The sequence below is a fragment of the Neomonachus schauinslandi genome, chromosome 10 (genome assembly GCF_002201575.2).
Source record: "Neomonachus schauinslandi chromosome 10, ASM220157v2, whole genome shotgun sequence".
NCBI classification, from domain to species: domain Eukaryota; kingdom Metazoa; phylum Chordata; class Mammalia; order Carnivora; family Phocidae; genus Neomonachus; species Neomonachus schauinslandi.
This window is the reverse complement of record NC_058412.1, coordinates 82,576,099-82,591,536: the sequence shown is the minus strand read 5'-3', so window position 1 is coordinate 82,591,536 and position 15,438 is coordinate 82,576,099.

The following is a 15,438-nucleotide window of genomic DNA, read 5'->3' as shown; positions in this document are numbered from 1 at the left end:
TTAAAAAAAAGAAAAAGAAAAGGGAGAGAATGTGATTAGGCAGGAGACTAGAACAAAGCCATACACTAGAGATTTAGGGTATATTTTGATCTGTTAGAAGAAACTATCTCAAAATTTTAAAGAGAGAACAACTTATATATATATATGCCAAAAATAAGGGTAACTACTATGAAGGGATAGAATATGACTCTAAAAATGAAAAATAAAATTTTTTTTAAAAAAGGAATTGGTAAGATGTTGGTTGAAAAAGGGAAAAAGAAAAATTAAAAACAAAAAGACAATTAAAAAAAAATTAACTTTGAAAGACTAAAGATTCATGGTAAAAAAGCCATGAATTCTATGTGCAGTATTCCCCTAACGCTGGAGTTCTGCCGTTCTCATTGATCGGTAAACTTGGTCTTGGCTGGCTGTTCTCGCTGATCTTCTGGGGGAGGGGCCTGTTGCCGTTGTTCCCAAATGTCTTTGCCAGAGGCGGAATTGCCCCGCCCTTGCCGGTCCGGGCTAAGGAATCTGCTGAGGTTTACTTTCTGAAGCTTTTGGTCCCTGCAAGCTTTCCGTACAGCTTTGGAGGCCGAGAGTGAAAATGGCAGCCTCCCAATCTCTGCCCCGGAGGAGCTGAGAACTCGGGGCCCCACTCCTCAGTGCACCTCCAGAGAAAAGCCGTCAGTCGCTCCCATCTCCCTGGTCTCCGGCCGCACTCCATGCCCACCCGGCCTGTGATCAAGCATTTCTATCTCTGGCACCCGACTCGGTGTGGAGTCTCCAAACCCAGCAGATCCCTGCAGTGCGCTCCCGTGCCACTCCTCCTGGGGGAGGAAGGGGAGTCTCCCCGGATCTGCTGCTTGTTGGGTCCCTGCTGGAGGAGCAGTGGCCCGACTGTGCCACGGATCACGGTTTATGGCAACCCCGAGCTGTGAGCCCGCGCCTCAGCTCTGTCTCTGCAGCCAGCTTCCCTGCTCCGATACCTGGGAGCTCTGTCGCACTCAGGCACCCCCGGTCTTCCTGTGACACCGAGGGTCCTGAGACCACACTGTCCCAGTGAGGGTTCCACCCTCCGCTTAGCCACTGGAGCAACGTCCCTCAGCCGAGCCGACTTCTAAAAGTTCTGATTTTGTGCTCCGTGGCTCTATCACTTGCCAGAGGTGGCCGACGGAGGCCCCTCCCCCGCCGTCTATCCTCCCGAATATCGCCTCAGATTCACTTCTCCGCACATCCTACCTTCCAGAAAGTGGTCGCTTTTCTGTTCAGAGAGTTGTTGCTATTCTTTTCTTCGATCTCCTGTTGAGTTTGTAGGTGTTCAGAATGGTTTGGTCCCTATCCAGCTGAATTCCTGAGACCCGCAAGTTCAGTTTTATTAGATTCCACATATAAGTGATTTGTCTTCCTTTGACTTATCTCACTTAGCATAATGCCTTCAAGGTCTATCCATGTTGGTGCAAATGACAGGATTTCCTTCTTTCTCATGGCTGAGTAAGATTTGATGGCGTATATATTTCACACCTTCTTTATCCATTTATCCATTGATGGACACTTAAATTCTGGGTCTCAGCATCAAGACATGTTTTAATCAGGCCTCACAACCACAACACCAAATCGTCCTTTATGACTCCTATAATGTTCACTCCTCTCTGCCCAATTTCCGCCCCCTTCTTTTCCCCCTTGCTATCACCCCACTTTGGCCCAGACTTACCCTTGTATTTTCCCCTATCTTTAACTTTCAGCTTCTCTTTTCTACATAGTTAGAAAGGAAACCATGAGCAGATGAGAAAGGACTTATTTCATTGCTTTTTCATAGCTAAAAGGTATGTGAATCATTTTATATTTATCTGCATTTACAAAAATGATGAAGATAGGGCAAGTCTGGGAGAATATTTTGGTAGTGGGAAAGAGATAGGTAAATAAGATCTGTAGAAATAGACATTTTTCAAAATTTAATAAGGGAATATATTTTCTATTCTTAAGTTCAAAGCTAACTAAGGAATAGATGTAGTAATATTTGCCAGATTTTACATTTATTAAAAGCCAGGATAGACAGAGATAGTAGCATAACTTAATATTTATGATGCAGCAGCTTCTACATAAATATTAAAATGAGGCAGTTATCATCAGAACTATTTGTTGTTTATATTTGCTTTCAAATTTTAATGAACACAAATGCTACTTATGTGGTAAAGTTCAATACCTGAAAAAATAACTCATTGTCCATTAATGAATCCAGTCATAGAACTGTCATGGGAAAAAGTCATCTTGAAACTAAATAATAATTTGGGAGGACATCAAAAGACTTCCGCTTCCGGGAAGATGGAATAGATAAACTTTGTGCTCTTCCTCTTGCTAAATGAAGAGAAGGCAGGTGGGCTGGGCACCATGGCAACTGAGAAATGACATGTCACTGGGTCTCCTGGGTTTTCTTTCTGCCTCATATATCCCAAACTAGATACAGGACAGGCCAGCAACCTGGAAATGCTAGTGGATGCAGTCCATGAAAGCCCTGAGAAAAGCCAAAGGACAAGAAAAGGGACCACTTGGCTTAGCGCAACAGAAATCTTTTATACAATTAATGTTCTCCTCTTGACAAATGCCACAGAAAATCTGTGGCTCCATCCCTCCTGTCACCCTTGTGAGGTGGTAGCAGGATGCCTCAACCCCACCCTGGCTCTGGTTGCATCAGACAAGGCCAGAAGGGGCAGCATTTTCATCCATTGGTTGGTAATGAACTCCCTACCCCCCCACACACTCCCTTCCCTGTGTGATGACCCCTAACCCACGCACTGTCAGGGGAGACCACTTGCAGCACCTTGACTGCACATGGCGGTAAGGAGCTGCCCTTCCCCTACTCTCTGGCTGGTATTAAGAGGCCCAGTGGAGCATCAGGACTTGAGCCACCACTCAGCAGACACAGGGCTATTCCCCCAGACTTCTTTGGTGTCCATGGAGAACATGTGGGGAGAGGGCCTTTGAAATCAGAGGCATCTGTCCCTCCCAGCCATGGTGGTGATGGCAGAAGCCTGTTGGCAACCCAGAACTCCCACCTTTCACAGCAATAAAAACGAGCCCCCCCCTCCCTCAGGTGGTAAGGGGAGCCAAGTGGGGAACCTGGACTTCCACACCACCTACAAAAATGGGGTTGTGCTCCCCCTTCACTCACCAAAGTGGTGTCAGGAAAGGTCTTTGAGATCATGAGATTTAAATAAGAAGAGTCTTATAATATCCAAAACTCCCAGGTTTGAATCTGAGATCCCTTATTATAATAAATACCAGAAAGATTACAACATGAAAGAGAAAAGAGAATCAACATTTCCTAATGCAGAGAGAGGACATGGATGTCAGAATTATTTGACCGGGGTTTTAAAGCAGCCATCATAAAAATGCTTTGACGAGGAATTACAAATATGCCTGAAGTAAATGAAAAATAGAAAATTTAAGCAAGGGGGAAGGGAAGATATAAAGAAGAACCAAATGGATATTTTAGAATTGAAAAATACAATAACTTAAATAAAAAGCCCAATGGGTAGGGTTAAACTCAATAGCAGATGGACAGAGGGAAGTTTATTGACCTTAAAAATAGATAAATAGATATTACTCAAGCTGAAAAACAGAAAGAAAATACATTGTGAAAAAGAAAACCCCCAAAACCCAGAGTCTTGGGGATGTGCAACCATGATAAAATATCTAACATTTGTATCATTGGAGTTACAGAAAGGCTTTGATAAGTTAAATGTACAGTAGAATCCAAAGCATCCACTAAAAAAGTGATACCACACAATACACCTAAAATCACTCCAGATGAGCCAAAATGGAATTCTCGAAAAAATGTTCAGGTAATCCATCAGAAAGCAGGAAGAAGAAAACAGAGAAACAAGACACAGAGAACAAACAGGAAATGAAACATAAAATGGCAGATTGAAGACTTAATCAGTAAATATGTTAAATGTATATGATCTAAACACACAAATTAAAAGAGAAATTGGTATTCTTATAAAAACATAATCCAATTGTATGCTTCTCATAGGGAACACATCAAATATAATGATATATAGAAGATGAAATAAAAGGATGGAAAAGATATGCCATGCAAACTTAAACAAACAAAATGTATGAGTGGATATACTAATCACCGGATAAGTAGATTTCAGAGTAAGAAAATTGACCAGGGAGAGGGACACTATTACATCATGATTAAAATGATTAAATATCAATCCACCAAGAAGACATGACAGTATTAAATGCATATGTATCAATGAACAGAGTTGCATAATACACATTCATGATTATGGTTGGAGACTTCAAAACCTGCTTTCAACAATTTATAGAACTATACAAAAAATTAAAAGCAATGTGGAATAGCTGAACAAAACCATCAATGAAAAGGATCCAATTGGCATTTACAGAACACTTCACACAACAATAGCAGAATACATGTATTTTTCAAGTGCCCATGGCACATATAGAAGGGAAACCATATACTACTGGTCATAAAGCAAATCTCAAGAGTTTCAAAGAACTCAAGTCATAAGGAGTGTGTTCTCTGCCCATAAGGAAGTCAAACCAGAAATTAATAACGGAAAGATAATGCTCAAATCTATAAACAGCTGGGAACTACACATAAGTCATGGATCTAAACTAAAAAACAAATACATTTAGTTGAGTGAATGTTAAAATATAACACAACCAAATTTGTGGGAAACAGCTAAAACAGTGCCAAGAGGGAAATTTATAGCATTAAATAATGATGTTAGAAAAGAGAAAAAATATCTCAAACCAGGAGACCAAGCTTCCAACACAAGATTCTAAAAAAAAGAAAAAGGAACAGCATAAACCCCAAAGAAGCAGAAGAGTGGAAATGCTAAAGATGACGGAAATAAATGAAACTGAAAACAGAAGAATAGATTATTGAAATGTTGATTCTTTAAAAAGATCAATACAAAAGATAAGATAAACATACAACCCGTGGCCTTGCTGAATTCACCTATTTGCTCTAAAAGTGATTCTGTACATTCCATGAGAATATGGAATATGTAGGCCATTATGTCATTTGCAAATAGGAGGAGTTTTATTTTTTTCTTTCTGATCTGCATGCATTTTATTTCTTTTTCTTGCCTTTTTTGCTGGTTGGACTGCCAGTGCGAAGACGGATCAGACATTCTTACCTTGTTAGCCATCTTAGGGGGAAAGCATTCAGCCTTTCAACACTAAGTGTGATATTAGCTGTAGGTTTTAAAAATGTTTATCAAGATGAGGATGTCCTTTATTCCTCTTTTATTCTGAAAGTTTATATGACACACCGTGTTGGAATTGTTAAATAATTTTTCTGCAGAAATTGATACAATCTTGTGGGTTTTTTTTCCCCTCTTTATCCTATTGATATGCTGGATTACATTAATTGACCTTTGAATACTGAAAAGCTCTCACATTCTTGGAATAAACTGCACTTGGTCATGGTGTCTACTCTTAAAATTCAATATTAAACAAACAAACAATCCAGTTATAAAATGGGATGAAGTCATGAAGTGTCATTTCACCAAAGGATAAATTGATGGCAAATAAGCCCATGCAAAGATATTCAGTATCTTTAGCCATTAGAGAAATGTAAGTAAATACTCTAATGAGATATTGCTATATACTTATTACAACAGCTAAAATAAAAAGCATGAAAATATCAAATGCTCATGAGGACGCAGAGAAACGAACCCTCGCACATTGATGATGTAATGTAAAATGTGAAATGATACAGCCATTGCGAAAATGCGCAGTATATTTAAAAATGAAAATATGCCTACCATATGACCCAACAGCGGCAATCCTAGGCATTTATTCCAGAGAAATGAGAATTCGTGTCCATACAAAACTGTACATGGTTGTTCATAACAGCCTGATTCATAATATCCCACAACTAAAAACAGCCAAAATGTCCCTCAATAACGAAATGTTTAAAGAAACAGTGGTAAATCCATATCATGGATTATTACTATTACATGGAAAAGAGCAGACTATTGATATATACGACGATGACTTGGGTGGATTTCCAGAGCATTTTGCTGAGTGAAAAATAGCCAAGGTAATAATATCGTCATCTATTGCATGATCCCATTATTTAATATTCATGCCATGACAACATGATCGAGATGAAAAGCAAATTAGAGGTTGTCAGGATTTAGGGCTGGTGGGGGAGAGGGGCAGATGTGTATGATGGCCAAGGGGCAGCAGGACGATGGTGATGGGGTAGTTCTCTATGTTGATTGTGATTATGCAAATATGGAATGCGTAATGTGATAAAACGAGATATGTGCAGTTCTATATTTAATTATATTAAATATATATAATTATATTAGTACATATATATGTATGTGTATATATATATATAGACATATGTATATATGTCTATATATAGTACCAATGTCAGCTTCCTGGTTTTGATATTGTGGTATAATTATAATATAAATATTGTGATAAGGGGTAACCACTGGGGGAAACTGGATGAAGGGTACACCAGATTGCTGTGCTCTCTCTGCAATTTCCTGTGAACATATAATTATTGCAAAATAAAAGTGAAAAAAACACCATAAAAGGCCAAAAGCAAAGCAAAACAACAACAAAATCTTAAATCCCTTTGAAATAAAAGTAGAAATCCTACACATGAACTTACTTTATTTTTTTCACCTGGTATTATCACCGATTATAACTGAGAACCAGAATGGCTAGATGGAGGAAGGAAGGAAGGAATGATCAATGGGAGAACGATCCACTTCATAGCTTGCTGTTCTTTGTTGTTGTTGTTTTTTTAAATTTCAGGTTCTGAGAACTTATCTTTTATTTAATGTCTCTTCAGTTTTGATTTCACAGCAACCCTAGCTACCAAAACATTCTCTGGAGACCTGCTCGAATGGAGGAAGGAAGTCCAGGCCGCCTCTGGTCAAATGCTCTGAGGGAACTTCCAGAAATGAGACGCATGGAAACCAGATCAAGCACATTTGGAACCACATGTGCAGAATAAGGAATCTGAATCTCAGCCATATCTGCTCCCTGGTTTATCTCCCCACGCCGATTCACTAGAGAGACTGAGATGCTGGTTGCCTTTCAAACACCTCCATGTTCAGGTCTCCTCAGAATGCAGCTGTAAGGTAAGTCTCCCTCCTTTATTTCTGTTCCTTTACAGATGCTCAAAAGCCTAGAATTTGCCAATCGCTTCTGCCAATTACACCAACTCTGGCGTATCTGAGAACAGCAGCTGCAGCCCCAATTTCCTGGCTTTTGAGCGGTAGTAAATGTTTCTCTGAGCAACACCACCATATCCTCTTAAATCATGCCACCCTGGCTCTCGGTACACAGCCTTCTGTCCTGGTGCCAGCCACAGGGTCTGCCCTTTGAGCCGCACAAACGCGAACCCAGCTAACAGGCAGTTGACGCTCTGTGTCCAGGACCAGCTCCCCGCTGTGCAAATGAAAGAGGCAAGCTGTAGAGGGTTCTCCATTCACATGCTAGCTCAGACTTCGAGTTGGTTCCAAACGGGGCTCAGACTTGAGTCCCAATTTGTGATATACAAAGCGCAATAGGTTCTCCCACCTGATAAATACAATTAGCGCTCCTGGCTGCTTCCGTATATAATGGACAAGATGGAAAGGAGAAGCAATGGGAAAAAACAAAACAAAACAAAACAATTAGTATTGCTAACCCCTGCTGTAATGATTATTATTGACAGGGTGGAATGACTGAGGTGATATTTGCAACTTCCACCAGAGTTAACCCTAGCCAGGCTAAACAGTGCAAACTTTAAAAAAATCATTCTTATCAAGGACGTGTCCTACTTCGGAACATGTCCGTGCCACTGAAAGAGTATGGCATTTTTAAATTACCGGGTAACGTGGATATAGGCCTGGAGCTCTGCCAAGGTAAAAGTTGTAAAACTGGATTGATTTTTGCTACAGCTTGCTAAGGGCTCCCCAGAGCCGGGATGCAATGTTCAAATACAATAATTGATAGTCTGAAAAAATATTTCTGATAAGTGTGCAGAAGTAACGCAGAGCCCTGCCTGAGATGAAGTGAGCCTTTGTGGTCTGGCAAACTCTGCAACCAAAGGGACCCAGATCCAAGGCACCGCTAGGGTCTCTGATCAGAGCCACTGGGCTCCCCACTCGCTCCAGCCCTCGCTTCCCCACCTCCACCGCCTCGCCTCCTGCCTTTACTGCAGCGTCCTCCAGCTGGAGAGAAAATGGTCTTGGCCTTCAAATGGGGCATTTGTTAAATGCTGTTGTGGAAAAGTAATTATCCAACAATCAGACCTGTACGTGGAGGGAGAAATCGCCTTCGTTAATACCACCTTGGTAATCCCAGGGGGCGGAGGGGTCTGCGTTAATCTGACCCCTTTTCAGGCTTGCCTTGGTGAGTTGACCACCCCAAGCTGTGAGTGTGTGTGTCTAAATTGCTCGGAATTCAATTGAACACATTAAAATTTAAAAAGGATTTAACTGAAATTTTTCAATAGCTCCTGAGAAGGGGGATAATTTATTAGCTTGGGGTAAATTAAAATCTCAAGCAGGGGTAAAGACTTCGAAGATTACTTTAATACATTTTATATGCTTTCAAAAGAAATGTTCTTTTAAATGGTCCAAAAATCAGCTAATTTTGTCCTATTTAGCAAATTACCTCCTAAGGCCACAATGTTGAAAAACTTAACAATTATTTTTTTTTTAAGGGGAAAAATAGAGGTGGGATAAACACACACACACACACACACACACACACACCATACACCTTCCATAGGAAACAACTGAACCCTAAATTGCTATGTCTTTTCTATGCCACAGTTAGGATTTTTTTTATTTCTTAATTCAAAAGTCGGTGAAACATTTGCGTTAGCTTCTGCCAGGCCACTCGGGGGACCTTTTTTCCACATGGTGATTGTAGGCAGAGGAGGGTCTAAGGTTAATGGAGGGCACTGGCAGGCTAAGCCCCCATGTGCTATGCTGATAATTTATACCTTTATTTCAGGCTGCATTCACCTGTAGAGCAGAAAGGCCGTGGAGGTGAGGTGAACTTGTTGCTCTGTTCAGCCCAGAGGCTGTCACTGTCCTGAAAGATTTTTTTGCTCTGAATTATCTGTGTTATAAAAGACTCTTTCCCAGCTCCCGCTGACATTTGGAGGCTAAGGGAGGAAGGTTCGATTTCCCTCGTCTCTTTCTTTCCTTCACTTCCTGCCCCCCCCCCCATGATAAACAGGTTTGCATTTTGGGGAGTTTTCTTTTTTTTTTTTTTTAAATATTCCAGTTTTATTGAAAAATAATTGACATGCATGCCTGTGTAAGTTGAAGGCATGATGGTTTGATGTACACGTATTGTGAAGTGATTATCATAATAGGTTCAGCTGACATCCATCTGCTTATATAGATACAATAAAAAGAAAAGAAAGAAGAAAACAATGTTTTTTCTTTATGATGAGAATGTTTGGGATTTACTTTCTTAACAACTTTCTTATATATCATACAGCAGGGGCAGTTTTGGACGTCTTGCGTTACATCCCCGGTACTTACTTATCTTATAGCTGGAAGTTCCTACCGTTCTGACCACTTTCCTGCAATTCTCTTTCCTCCCACTCCCCCCACTTCTGGTAACCACAAGTCTGATCTCTTTTTCTAAGAGTCGGTTTTTTGTTTTTCCCCAGATTTCACATACAAGTGATATCTTACAGTATTTGTCTGTCTGACTTATATCACTGAGCATAATACCCTCAAGGTCCACCCATGTTGTTGTAAATGGTGAGATTTCCTTGCTTTGTTTTGGCTGAATAATATCGATTTGTGTATATATATATATGTATATATACATATATATATATGAATATGTATATGAATATGTATATGAACTTCTTTATCCATTCATCCATCAGTGGACACTTAGGTGGTTTTCAAGACTTTGGTTATTGTAAATCGTGTTGCTAATGAACATGGGGGTGCACATATCTTTTTGAATTAGTGTCTTAATTGCCTTTGCATATATTCTCAGAAGTGGAATTGCTGGATCACAGAGTTCTGTTTTTATTTATTTATTTTTTATTTTTTTTTAAAGATTTTATTTATTTATTTATTTGAGAGAGAGAGAGAGAGAAACAGCATGAGAGGGGATAGGGTCAGAGGGAGAAGCAGGCTCCTCGCCAAGCCGGGAGCCCGATGCGGGACTCGATCCCAGGACTCCGGGATCATGACCTGAGCCTAAGGCAGTTGCTTAACCAACTGAGCCACCCAGGCGCCCCAGAGTTCTGTTTTTAATTTTTTGAGGATGCTCCATACCATTTTCCACAGTGGCCGTACCAATTTAGAATCACATCAGCAGTGCACAAGGGTTCACTTTTCTCCACATCCTTACCAGCATTTGTTATCTCTTATCTTTTTTGATGATGGCCATTCTAACGGGAGTGGGACAGTACCTCATTGTGGTTTTAATTGGCATTTCCCTGATGATAAATGATGTTGAGCATCTTTTCATGTGCCTGTTGGCCATCTGTGTATGTTCTTTGGAGAAATATCTATTCAGGTCCTTTGCCCATTTGTTAATAGGGTTGTTTGTTTTTTATTTGAGTTGTAGGAGTTCTTCCTACGTTTTAGATATTAACCCCTGGTCAGATATATGTTTTGAAAATATTTTTACCCATTTCGTAAGTTATCTCTTTACTTTGTTGATAGTTTAATGTAGTCCCACTTGTTTATTGGTTTTGTTGCTTGTGTTTTAGGTGTCATGGCCCCCAAAACATTACGAAAACCTGTATCAGGGAGTTTTGTTCTAGGAGTTTTCGGTTTCAGCTTATATTTAAGTCTTTTATCCATTTCGAGTTAAATTTTTGAGTGGTATAAGATTTGGGTCCAGTTTCATTGTTTGACATGTAAATGTCCAATTATCCCAGCACCACTTACTGAAAAGACTGTCTTCTCCATCAAATATTCTTGGTTCTCTTGTCAAATATTAGTTGACTGTATAGGCTTGGGTTTATTTCTGCATTTTTGACAGTGTTGCATTGGTTAGTTTGTCTATTTTTATGACAGTACCATACTGTTTTTGATGACTATAGCTTTATAAAATAGCTTGAAGTCAGGACTTGTGACACTTCTTGCTTTGTTTCGCTTTCTCAGGATTTTCTCGGCTATTTGGGATCCATCTTTTGTGGTTCCATATAAATTTTAGGGTTGTATATTTTCTGCTTCTGTAAAAAATGCCATTAGAGGGGCGCCTGGTGGCTCAGTCATTTAAGGGGCCCACTCTTGATTTTGGCTCAGGTTATGATCTCAGGGTCCTGGGATTGAGCCCCACGTCAGGCTCTGTGTTCAGCAGGGAGTCTGCTTGAAATTCTTCCCCTCTCCTTCTGCCTCTCCCCCGGCTCACACACATGTTCTTTCTCTAAAATAAATAAATAAATCTTTAAAAAACGCCATTAGAATCTCGGGATTTCATTGAATGTATAGATGGCTTTCAGTAGTATTGACATTTTAACAATATTAATTATTCCAATCTGTAAACATGGAATGTCTTTCCCTTTATTTGGTCTTCTTCAATTTCTTTCATCAAAATCTTACAGTTTTCAGAATAGAACTCTTTCAGCTTCTTAGTTTAATGTATTCCTAATTGTTTTATTGTTTTTGATCTTTTGTAAACGAGATCAATTTATTTCTTTTTCAGAAATTTTATTATTATTGAATAAGAATGCTACTGGTTTTTGTATATTATTTTTGTATCCTGTAACTACTGAATTCAATGATTAGATCTAACAGCTCTTTTGTTGAGTCTTTAGGATTTTCTATGTATAAAATCATGTCATCTGCAAATAGAGACAATTTTACTTCTTCCTTTCCAATTCTGAGACCTTTTATTTTTTCTTGCCTCATTTCTCTAGATAGGACTACTAGTACTTTGTTAAATAGTAGTGGTAAAAGTGGGCACCCTTGTCTTGCTCCTGATGGTAGAGGAAAGGATTTTATCCTTTCTCCATTGATTATGAAGTTTGTTGTAGGCTTGTCATATATGGCCTTCATTATGTTGAGACATGTTCTTTCTATGCCTAATTTATTGAGTTTTTATCATGATTGGATGTTGAATTTTGTTGAATGATAATTATTTCTCTTCTTTCATTCTATTAACTAGTAGAATTAATTCTATTCTCTTTTTGCTTGGTTAGTCTAGCTAAGCATTTGTCCATTTTAACTTTTCAAAGAACCAACTCTTAGATTGGTTGATCTTGTCTATCATTTTCCTGTTCCCTATTTTATTTAGTTTTGCTCTATTCTTTATTATTTCCTTTCTTCTGCTAACTTTGGTCTCTGTTTGTTCTTCTTTTTCTAGTTCCTTAAGGCATTGAGTTAGGTTGCTTATTTGGGATCTTTCTTGCTTCTTAATGTAGGTGTCTATTGCTATGAACTTCCCTCTCAGAACTGCGTTTGCTGCATCCCACAAGTTCTGCTATGTTGTGTTTCCATCTTCATTGTCTCAAGAAACTTTTAAGTTTCTCCTTTAATTTCTTCTTTGATTCATTGGTTGATTAGGAGAATGTTGTTGAATTTGCATGTGTTGTGAATTTTCCAGTTTTCTTCTCGTTATCGATTTCTGGTTTCATGCCATTGTGTCAGAGAAGATACTCTGTATGATTTCAGTCTTCTTGCATTTCCTAAGACTTATTTTGTGGCCTAACATATGGTCTGTCCTAGACAATGCTGCATGTGCACTTGAGAAGAATGTGTATTCTGCTCTTGTTGGATAAGATATTCTATATCATATATATATATATATGTGTGTGTGTGTATATATATATTCTATATATGGCTATTGGGTCCATTTGGTCTACAGTGTTTTTTAAGTCTGCTGTTGCTTTATTGATTCTCTCTCTGGATGATCTAGAGATTTTTGAGAGTGGAGTATGAACGTCTCCAACTAATATTGTTTTACTGTTTATTTCTCCTTTTCGTTGTGTTAGTTTTTGCTTTATATTTTTAGGTGCTCCAATGTTGGAGGTCGAAATGTTTGTAATCATTATATCTTCTTGATATATTTACTCCTTTCTTATTATATAATAACCTTCTTTGTCTCTCTTCACCATTTTTAGTTTAAAGTCTATTTTGTCTGATATAAGCATAGCTACCCCCCTTTTTATTCAGTGACCATCATTTGAAATGTCTTTTCCCATCCTTTCACTCAGTTTCACTCTAGTTTAAGGCTAACATGAGTCTCTTGGTGGCAGCATATTGTTGAATCTTGTTCTTGTATCCATTTAGCCATTTTATGTAATACCTTTTTTCTCTTGTGTTTTGATGGGGTCTTTTTTTGAGAATGTGTGTGTGTTGGGAGCGAGTCCATATGCCTTCCAGTTGTGTAACTGTTCCTACAAAGAAGTTTTCTTTCCTTTTTTTTTCTTCAGGTTTCTTGGTATTTCATATTACAGATGAAATTTTCATGTTAGTTTCTTAGTTTGGTTTTCCTGTAGTACATGGATAATGATATAAATTTGGACCCCACATACACTTGTGACACAAGCCTGAGGTCTTCATTTCTTACAGGAGATTTTTTTTCTCTCCCATAGCTGAAGGCAGATGGCAAGTCGCATTGCTGTTTCTTCAGGTTAGTGAATGGAGTTTTAATTCTTTTCATGGCCTAGGTGACCCTTCAAAATTCCAGCCTTTACCAAAATGGCTTATTCCATCTCTTGACCTTGTGTAGGTGAAAGGTGTCCCCACCTGTCCCACTTGGGTGTTGAGGTCCCAGTCCCAATCCCTATGGTCTATTTTGGGAAATACACTCCAGCAAGCAGTGATGGGGTCTGTTCTAGTTTTGCATTGAGTGCCCAGTTCCTCATACTTGGAAAGTTCCTTTTGTTCTTTTGAATTTGCTTGTGCATTAGAACTTAATATATCTGTTTCATATGTTCGTATCAGGAGGAGACCTCTCCACGTTAGCTGGGTGTGCCATATTGCTGAAGTCTCACACAGATATTTAGACTATTTAGAGCTATATGTGGTGGTAATTAACTTTTTTTAATGTTAAAAAGTTTTTATTTTCCAAAAAGTTGGGAAGAATGGCTTCATTTGATGAGCAACTATTACATGACTTTAGGTAGTGGAGTGACGTAGGAGTTGCATTTTATCAATGATTCAGCTCTTATGCACTTGTCTGCTTTTGCCAGTCATTTACAATGTGCCGGGCATTGTCCTAAGCACTTTGTTGCAATATCTGATTTAGTCCTCACCATTCCTATTATGTGGATGCTATGGTTAACTCCATGTGAGCAAACCTTTTTTGCTGATGAGGAAACCCAATTAGAGGATAGATAAACTTGTCCAAAGTAGCTTGATTGGGAAGTTTTGCAGTAGTATTTATACCTTAACAGTCTGCCTACAGAGTCCATGCTATATGTATAGCAATGATGATGATGATGATTAATAGTAGTAGTATGCTGGTAATAATAATGATAATAATAATTGCAGTTAAGTAAGGGCAACTGTATTCCAGGAAATTGTTGAGAAGCATTTTTTAAACATTTTGTTTATTTACTTTAAGTAATCTCTACACTCAACATGGGGCTCGAACTCACACTGCCAAGATCAAGAGGTGCGTGCTCTACTGAATGAGCCATCCAGGTGCCCCTGTTGAAATGTTGAAAAGATTTTACAAGTTAACTGATTTATATCATCACAACAATCCCATGAACCAGTTATTATTATCCTCAGTTTATAGGTAAAACAAACAAACAAACCCAAAAAACTAAGGCATAGGCTAAAAGTCACATAGCTTATAAATGGTAGGTTTGCGTTTGAATCAGGCATTTGTACTCTGGAGCTAACTCCAATAATTCATCCTCAGTGTTGGGGAAGAATGAAAGACTGGTTAGCTGTGTGCCCTAGCCATGCAGTAAGGAAAGAACCAGGGTTGAGCTGAAGAGGTGGTCATGAGAATGGGGTAGGGACAGATATGACAGCCACAAAGGAGCTAAAACAACACCATTTGATTTCATATGGGTCTGGGAGCAGCAAAGTCTGGGGTCAGGGAGTACCTGAGGCTCTTTTCCTGAACTTCGGCTTGTGTTGGATCTTAGTGCCTTTACCCACAGTGGGTGAGAACAGTTTGGACACAAACATATGCTTTGTTCTAGAAAAGAAATATGAGACTGAGAAGTTTGGTTCAATTTAACTATTACTTCAGTAACAGTTAATTGAGGGTCTGCCAATTAAATAACTCAGGAACATCTGTGCTTGCTTTTTGTGAAATGAATTTTCTGCAAAGTGAATGCTTACCCTTTTATACCTAAGTAAATATTTACATTTGGTTTACTTAAAGTGAAGGGCACCTCACCACCATTTTGTCTAATCGATGGCCATTCAATTACATATTTTCTAAAGGTATAAAATTCAGTGGCAATTTAACCAGTTATTCACAAAATCCACAGGCCATGCATGTCTTGAGTATTAT